The following is an 8,725-nucleotide window of genomic DNA, read 5'->3' as shown; positions in this document are numbered from 1 at the left end:
TGAGACTGAGACATTTGTATCTGCCCATGTCTTTTTTTATCAATCATACCAGCCAGGCTGCATGAGACATCCTCGGCCCTCCTCCATATTCTCCCTCAGACAGCGAGACTCCCTTTCTGTGAAGGTCCACACCGTGTGCACAGGTTCCCTCTCAGATGCCTCGGGGACCGTCTGGACTTTCTATCCTCAGGGTCCAGCTGAGCACCTATTCCTGAGCTGTCAGCAATCACGATAAGTGCCCAACAAGGGGAACTGGGCACTTTGTTCTCCTTCTACATTGCTTTCTCTTGGGTTCAGCCACTTCACTCACATGGGGGGTGTTTATGTGTGTGGTTCTGTCCCACTTAGCATCCTTCCTCCCCATCAACCCCCAGGCTGAGGGCGCTGTCCTAGGCAGCTTCTAAGTGGTAGCAGCCTCCTCCCTTTGGCAATAAACTTGGTCTGTCAGATCCTTTCTACTCACTGGGTCAAATTTGCCCCCACCCCATTTCTCACTGTTTATTTTGTGGCACTGGGGATTGAGCCCAGGGGCATTCTACCTCCGAGCTACATCCTTAGCCCTATTTTTTCAAAGTGTACTGTTTATTATCATACATGATGAACCAGAGGAGGAAAATACATGACAAAGCTTTTACTTTAAATTATTGTGTAAGTACCCCAAATAAGAACATATAACAAGTTCTCTCTCTCTTTTTTGTTTGTTCTTTGCCGTACAGGGATGAAACTCAGGGGCCTTCTACCTCCAAGCTACTCTCCCAATCCTATTTTATTCTCTATTTTGAAATAGGGTCTCACTGAGTTGCAGAGGGCCTCACTAAGTCGCTGAGGCTGGCGACGGACCGTGATCCTCCTGTCTCAGCCTCCCAAATGCTGGGATTACAAGTGTGCGCCACCACGTCCGGTTTATAACAAGTCCTTGAGTCCTATCAACTAGCAATTTTGATTAAGATAAACTAACAGCAGCCCAAACAAGTCTATTAGTATTCAATGTTGTAATCCGGAGCCAGAGTGGACTACTTTTTTTTTTTTTTTTTTTTGGTGGTGCTGGGGTTCATGGAAGCCCTTCTACCTCCGGGCTACACTCCCAGACCTATTTTTACATTTTTATTTGGAAACAGGGTCTCCTAAGCCAGTGCGTGGCTGGCTTAGAACCTGCGCCATCCTCCTGTCTCTGCCTCCCAAGTGCGGGGATTACAAGCGAGCGCCACCACGCCCAGCTGAGTGGACTACTTTTAAGGCTGGCTGATGCTTGGTACAAGTTACTCAGAGCTATTTACTACTTTTTCATAGATAAAGCCCAGACCTTCAAAAAAGTATAAGGGAAAAAATTACTTAATCCCTTTCTTTCTTTAAAGAATTGTGAGCTGGGCGTGGTGGCGCACGCTTGTAATCCCAGCATTCAGGAGGCTGAGACCTGGAGGATTGCGGTTTGTGGACAGCCTCAGCTACTTACTGCGTCCCTTTGCAACTCATTGAGATTCTGTTTCAAAATAAAGAATTAAAAAATAGGGCAGGGGGTGTAGCTTGGAGGTCAAATGCCCCTGGGTTCCATCCCCAGACCCGCAAAAAAAAAAAAAAAAAAAAAAAAAAAAAAAAAAAAAATTGTGTTTTTTTTTCCCTACTAGATCTAAGAAAGAAAAGTCAACACTGACTCATGTGGCTTGAGCTAAAAGGCATAGGAAGACATATACTCAATTAAATTCCTAAGAGGAGGTAAAACCATGAAAGCTCTGGATAAGGTCTAAGTCTGTACAAAGCAGCTAGCTTTGCTACTCTCCAAAAAGTGAAGGGACCTATTATAGAATGCACAGAAATAACTTAATGCCTTTCACAAGAACAGACCTCAAGCTAAATACTAAAGCTTCGGATTCCAGGAGGCTATCTAAAACGCCCGACCACGAACAGGTGCTTTTTTCTTCTATCCAGTTATGAGGTCGTTTTCATGGATTTCTGGCTGTATGTCACAAACAAAGGCTGAGGTTACCCAAGATTTCAACCCTGTTCTGCAGAAAGTAGGCCTGGGGGGTGGTCATCTTCTCCTGGGTCTCCTCCCCTGCAGAGCTGGGGGTGGGGGCGGGGAGGAAGATTCCAGGGCCGCAGCTTCCCTGGCCTTGACCTCTTTCTCCCTCTGCAGGCGGTACCTTCAATTTCAGCCAGAGCTGCTTTTTGGCCTGCTTCAGCCTCTGGTTCTTTGGTTTGCCGGCCTCAGACACCTTCTTGGCAGCCGGCTTCTCGACTAATAAAAAATATATATTTTTACTTTTTTTTTTTTTGTGATACTGGGGTTCCTGGAAGCCCTGCTACCTCCGGGCCACACTACCAGACCTATTTTTTTAATTTTTGGAAACAGGGTCTCTTAAGCCAGCGCGGCTGGCTCCGAACCAGCGCGATCCTCCTGTCTCCGCCTCCCAAGCCCGGGGATTACAAGCGTGCGCCATCACTCCTGGCTTATTTCGAGCGTGCGCCATCACGCCCGGCTTATTTCGTACTTTGAAACAGGGTCTCACTACGTTGTTTCAGTAGCTGAGGCTTGCCTAGAATTTGTGATCCTCCTGTCTCAGCCTCTCAAGTACTGCAATTACAAGTGTGGGCCACCATGCCCAGAATCATTGCTTATTTGTGACAAATATTCCATATCTACAATTCTCTTCAGCCAGAAGTTCTTTGAGAGGATGTCTCTGACCTTGGTTAAGGAGAGAAGGGAATCTGACTCACTCATCCAGCCAGTTGTTAGGAAAAGGGAAAAGGACGTGGCTCAACAGTAGAGAGTGAAAAGTCTTAATTTTTTTTTTTTTTTTTTTTTTTTTGGTACTGGGAATGGAACCCAGGGGCATTCTACCTCCTAGGTATACCCACAGCCCTATTTTTTATTTTTTATTTTGAAACAGGGTCTCAATGAGTAGCAAAGGGCCTCACTAAGTAGTAGCTGAGGCTGTCCATGAACCGCAATCCTACAGTCTCAGCCTCCCAAATGCTGGGATTACAAGCGTGCGCCACCATGACCGGCTATTAATTAATTTTTTTATTTTTAAATTTTTTCGGTACTGGGGGTGGAACTCAGGGACATTCTACCTCTGAGCTATACCCCTAGTCCTTTTTTTTTTTTTTTTTGTGTGTGTGTGGTGCTGAGGATTGAACCCAGGGACATTCTACCCTAGCTACACCCCAGCCCGATTTTTTATTCTTTTTTTTTTTTTTTTTTTTTTGTAGTACTGGGATGAAACCCAGGGGCATTCTACCTCTGAGCTACACCTCCAGCCCTATTTTTTATTTTATTTTTTTTTTGCGGGTCTGGGGATGGGGATGGAACCCAGGGGCATTTGACCTCCGAGCTACACCCCCTGCCTTATTTTTTATTCTTTATTTTGAAACCGGGTCTCACTGAGTTGCAGAGGGCCTCACTAAGTAGCTGAGGCTGTCCGTGAACCGTGATCCTCCAGGTCTCAGCCTCCCGAACGCTGGGATTACAAGCGTATGCCACCACACCCAGCTTTTATTCTTTATTTTGAAACAGGGTCTCACCAAGTTGTGGAAGGCCTTACTAAAAAGCTGAGGCTTAGCCAGGCGTGGTGGCACACGCTTGTAATCCCCGTGCTTGGGAGGCTGAGACAGGAGGATCGCACAGGTTCAGAGCCAGCCTCAGCTACTTAGTGAGGCTCTCAGCAACTTAGTGAGACCCTGTTTCCAAATAAAAATATAAAATAGGTCTGGGAGTATAGCCTGGAGGTAGAAAGCCTCTGAGTTCCACCCCCAGTACCACCAAAAAAAAAAAAAAAAAAAAAAAAGCTGAGGCTTTCCATGAACCAAGATCCTTCTGTCTCAGCCTCCCAAATGCTGGGATTACAAGTGTGCACCACCACGCCCAGCTTAATTTACTATTTTGAAAGAGGTCTCATTAAGTTGCTGAGGCTGGCCATGAGCCCATGATCCTTCTGTCTCAGTCTCTCAAGTACTGGGGTCACAGGTGTGTGCCACCATGCCCAGTTGTGTCCTTGTCCACCTCGGCCACATTCATCTGGATGGATGTCTGGTCCTTAGTGGCAATGATGCAGTTGCTGGAAAAACATTTTCATAGCACATACAGTCCACAAACTTGCCCGGTGTCAAATTGCACATTGAAACTTTGGCTGCTGCCCCCATCACCAATGCAAGCAGAGAAATTCGTGCCAGTTTTATAAAGTACTTGTTTACTATGCGCAGGTTATCAGGTGTGGCAGAGCGCTTGTCTACCTGTGCGAGGCGAGGATGGAGTCTTGATTCTACGTGCCCCATCAGCACCACAATTGAAGGACCTAGAAAGGTAACCCAACCTGGTCAACTCTATCAGGGTCCATGAGACTCATGGGGCAAAGATTTGAAGGGTGTCCTGTTCTAGGCGAGAGAGGAATAGCACCTGGGTTCCAGTCAAGGCGGCTCCTCCTTGACTGGAAGTGTACATTTCCCAGGAGGGACAGGAACAAGGCCTGGCTGTTTCAGGCAATTCCTCCCTATCTCAAAATATTGCTTTTCCAGCACATTCTTCAGTTTTTATTGAGAATTATAAGTAAGAAAGTGAGAGAGAAAAGAACAAACTATCCTGCACAAAATTTTATGTAGTCCAATTTAATATTTTTTCAGTTTTATAGGTCATATTTTGCTGTCATAGCTACATTTTTTTTAACCTGGCCCAAAGCATGGAGGATTTTTCTTTGAAGTTTTATAGTTTACCTTTTACATTTAAATTTGTGATCCATATTTGATTGATTTTTGTGGATGGTAAGGGTCTAAATTTTGTTTATGGATCTCTAATTATTCTGGCACTGTTTGTTGATAAGCCTGCCCTTCCTCCCATTGAATTGCCTTGGCATGTTTGCCAAAAATCAATTGAAGGTTTATTTCTGGATTGTTAAGGCTATCTCATTAATCTATGTGCCTAATTTTACCACAGTGCCATAGGGCCTCCCTCCCCCTCCTTAGGCCCTTGCATGCTAAGCAAGTGTTTTACTAGTGAACTATACTCCCTTTTCCAAACACAAATGTTTTGAAAATAAATTTTTATTTTATTTTATTTTATTTTTGCGGTACTGGGAATGGAATTCGGAGGCATTCTACCTCCAGGCTATTTTTTAATATAATTTATTTGGAAACAGGGTCTCACTAAGTTGCTGAGAGCCTCACTAAGTAGCTGAGGCTGGATTCAAACCTGTGCGATCCTCCTGTCTCAGCCTCCCAAGCACTGGGATTACAAGCATGTGTAATCCCATTCCACCACACCTGGCTGGAAAAGAAAATTTTAAAACACAACAGCCCGCACCTATAATCTCAGCAACTTGGAAGGCTGTAGCAGAAGAATTACAAGTTCAAGGCCAGCCTCTCCAATTTAGAGAGACACTGTTTCAAAATAAATTAAAAAGAAAAGAAAGGAAAGAAAGGAAAAGAAAAGAAAAAGGGCTGGGGATGTAGCTTAGTGGTAGAGTGCCCCTAGGATCAATCCTCAGTACCACACAGATAAAAAATTGATTTAAAGTAGAAATCATAGCAGGGCATGGTGGTGCATTCTTGTAATCTCAGAACTTGGGAGGATGAGAAAGAAGGATCACAGGTTTAAGGACAGCCTCAGCAACTTAGTGAGACCATTTTTCTTTTCTTTTCTTTTTTTTCTGGTACTGAGGACAGAACTCAGGGGCCTTCTACCTCCTGGCTATACCCGCAGACCTATTTTATACTTTATTTGGAAACAGGGTCTCACTAAGTTGCTGAGAGCCTCACTAAGTAGCTGAGGCTGGCTTTGAACCTGCGTGATCCTCCTGTCTCAATCTCCCAAATAAAAAATAAAACAGGGCTGGAGGTATATCCCAGAGGTATAAGTCCCCTGGGTTCTACCCCCAGCACCCCACCCCACCCCAGAGTAGAAACATAGTGAAATTAGAATATATACACAAGGACAGGGCGTGGTGGTGAATGCCTGTAATCCCAGTATTTGAGAGGCTGAAACAGGAGGATCAGAGGTTCGAGGCTGGTCTTAGCAATTTAGTGAGACTGTCAGCAATCTAGCCAGACCCTGTTTTTATAAAAATAAGTCAGGTGTGGTAGTGCACACTTAGAATCCTAGTACTTAGGAGGCTAAGACAGGAGGATCACAATATTGTGGCCAGCCTCAGCAACATCTTGAGGCCCTCTGCAACTCTGTGAGACCCTGTTTCTTTTCTTTTTTTTTTTTTTGGTGTGTGGTACTGGGGATGGAACCCAGGGGCATTATACCTCTGAGCTACACCCCCAGCCCTATTTTTTATTCTTTATTTTGAAACAGGGTCCCACTGAGTTGCAGAGGGCCTCACTAAATAGCTGAGGTTGTCCGTGAACCCTGCTTCTCCTGTCTCAGCCTCCCAAATGTTGGGATTACAAGCGTGCGCCACCACGCCCGGCTCTGAGACCCTGTTTCCAAATAAAAAATACAATAGGGCTGGAGGTGTAGCTCAGAGATAGAATGCTCCTCAATTAAATCCTCAGTACCAATAAATAAATAAATAAATAAATAAATAAATAAATAAATAAATAAACAAACAAACAAATGGGGCTGGAGATGTAGTTCAGAGGTGGAATACCCCTCCCTGGGTTGAATATCCAGTAGCACGCGGGCGAGGGCGCGCGCGCACACACACACACACACACATGAATATAAATATTTTTACAATGGAATAACATTCTAGTGTCTAAATGACTAATTCTACAGCTTATTTATCCATTCACCTATTGAAGGGCATTTTGATTGCTTTCAAGTCTTGGTAATTAAGCATAACGTTCCCATAAACATCTATGTGGAGGTTTTTGTGTAGACACAAGATGATGACAGTTTTGATTATTGAGGCATTATACTAAGTTGTAAAATGAGATGGGGTAAATCCTCTGAATTTTTTCTTTTTATAAAGTTATTTTGATTATTAGGTGATCTTTGTATTCCCACAAAATTTTAGAATAGTTCCTTCCTTCCTTCCTCTTTCTTTCTCTTTCTTTTCTTCCTTCCTTCTAGCTGGGGATGGAACCCAGTGGCATTCTACCTCTGAGGTATAACTTCAGCCCTTTTTATTCTTTTTATGATTCTGAAGATTGAACTCAGAGGTATTCTACCTCGGCTATACTACCAGTCCCATTTTATTTATTTATTCATTATTATTGTTGTTGTTGTTGTTACTACTACTGCTGCACTGGGGATTGAACCCCAGGGCATTCTACCTTCAAGCTATACCTCCAGTCCTATTTTATTTTTTATTTTGAAATAAAGTTGCTCACTAAGTTGCTGAAGGCCTCACTAAGTTGCTAAGGCTGGCTTTGAATATACAAACCTGTCTCAGCCTCCCAAGTACTGGGATTATAGGCAAATGCCACCATGCACAGCTTCCCCAGCCCTTTTTAAAATTAATTTTTAATTTTTGATTCCTTTTTTACTTTTAATTAATTAATTAATTTGTTTATTATTATTATTTTTTGGTGGCACTGGGGTTCCTGGAAGCCCTTCTACCTCCGGGCTACACTCCCATGGGCTACACTCCCATACCTATTTTTTTAATACTTTTTTTTAATGTGGAAACAGGGTCTCTTAAGCACAACAAATTTTTTTTTTTTTTTTTTTTTTGTGGTGCTGGGGTTCCTGGAAACCCTTCTACCTCTGGGCTACACTCCCAGACCTATTTTTATATTTTTATTTGGAAACGGTCTCTTAAGCCAGCGTGGCTGGCTTCAAACCTGCGTGATCCTCCTGTCTCTGCCTCCCAAGTGCGGGGATTACAAGCGTGCGCCACCACGCCCGGCCCCAATTTTTTTTTTTTTTTTAATAAAGGTCACTTAGATCTGGGAATCTGCTGAGAGGTTTGGTGAAGCGGTGGCAACTTCAAGTGCTTCCTGACCGGACAGTTGGAGGGACCTGCTGGCCCCTTGGCTGTGGAGCAGGCCCCGGTCCCAGCCTCACTGGCTCCGGTTCTGGTCTCACTGTATAGCAGGCTCTAGTCCTGGCCTTACTTTTTTTTTTTTTTGCAATACAGGGGATGGAACCATGGGGCATTGAACCTCTGAACTATACCCCCAGCCCTATTTCTTAGACTTTTATTTTTTGAAACAGGGTCTCACTGAATTGTGAATGGCTTCACTAAGTAGCTGAGGCTGTCTGCGAACTGCAATCCTCCGGTCTCCACCTCCTGAATGCTGGGATTACAAACTGGGATTACCCAGCTTATTTTTTATTAGTTAAAACTTTTGTGGTGCTAAAGATTGAATTCAGGAGCATTATATCTCCAAACTACAACTCCAGCCCTATTTATTTATTTATTATTTATTTATTTATTTATTTTTATTGTGGTACTGGGGATGGAATCCAGGGGCATTCTACCTCTGAGCTACACCCCCAGCCCTATTTTTTATTCTTTATTCTTTATTTTGAAACAGGGTCTCAAAGAGTTTCAAAAGGCCTCACTAAATAGTAGCTGAGGCTGTCCTCAAACCATGATCCTCCAGTCCCAGCCTCCCAAATGTTGGGATTACAAGCGTGTGCCACCACGCCCGGCTTTTATGTTTAATTTGATACAGGGGTTGAACTAGGTTGATGAGAGTCTCACTACTTGCTGAGGCTGTCTTTGAACCTTAGATCCTCCTGTCTCAGCCTCCCAAGTACTAAAATTACAAGCATCTGCTACCACACCCGGCTACCACCACTATTTTTTATTTTTTTGTAGTACTAGAGATTAAACCCAAG

This window comes from Muscardinus avellanarius (assembly GCF_963383645.1).
Source record: "Muscardinus avellanarius genome assembly, chromosome: 11".
Taxonomy (NCBI): Eukaryota; Metazoa; Chordata; class Mammalia; order Rodentia; family Gliridae; genus Muscardinus; species Muscardinus avellanarius.
The sequence above is the reverse complement of the archived record's forward strand: the minus strand, read 5'-3'. Positions refer to the sequence as shown.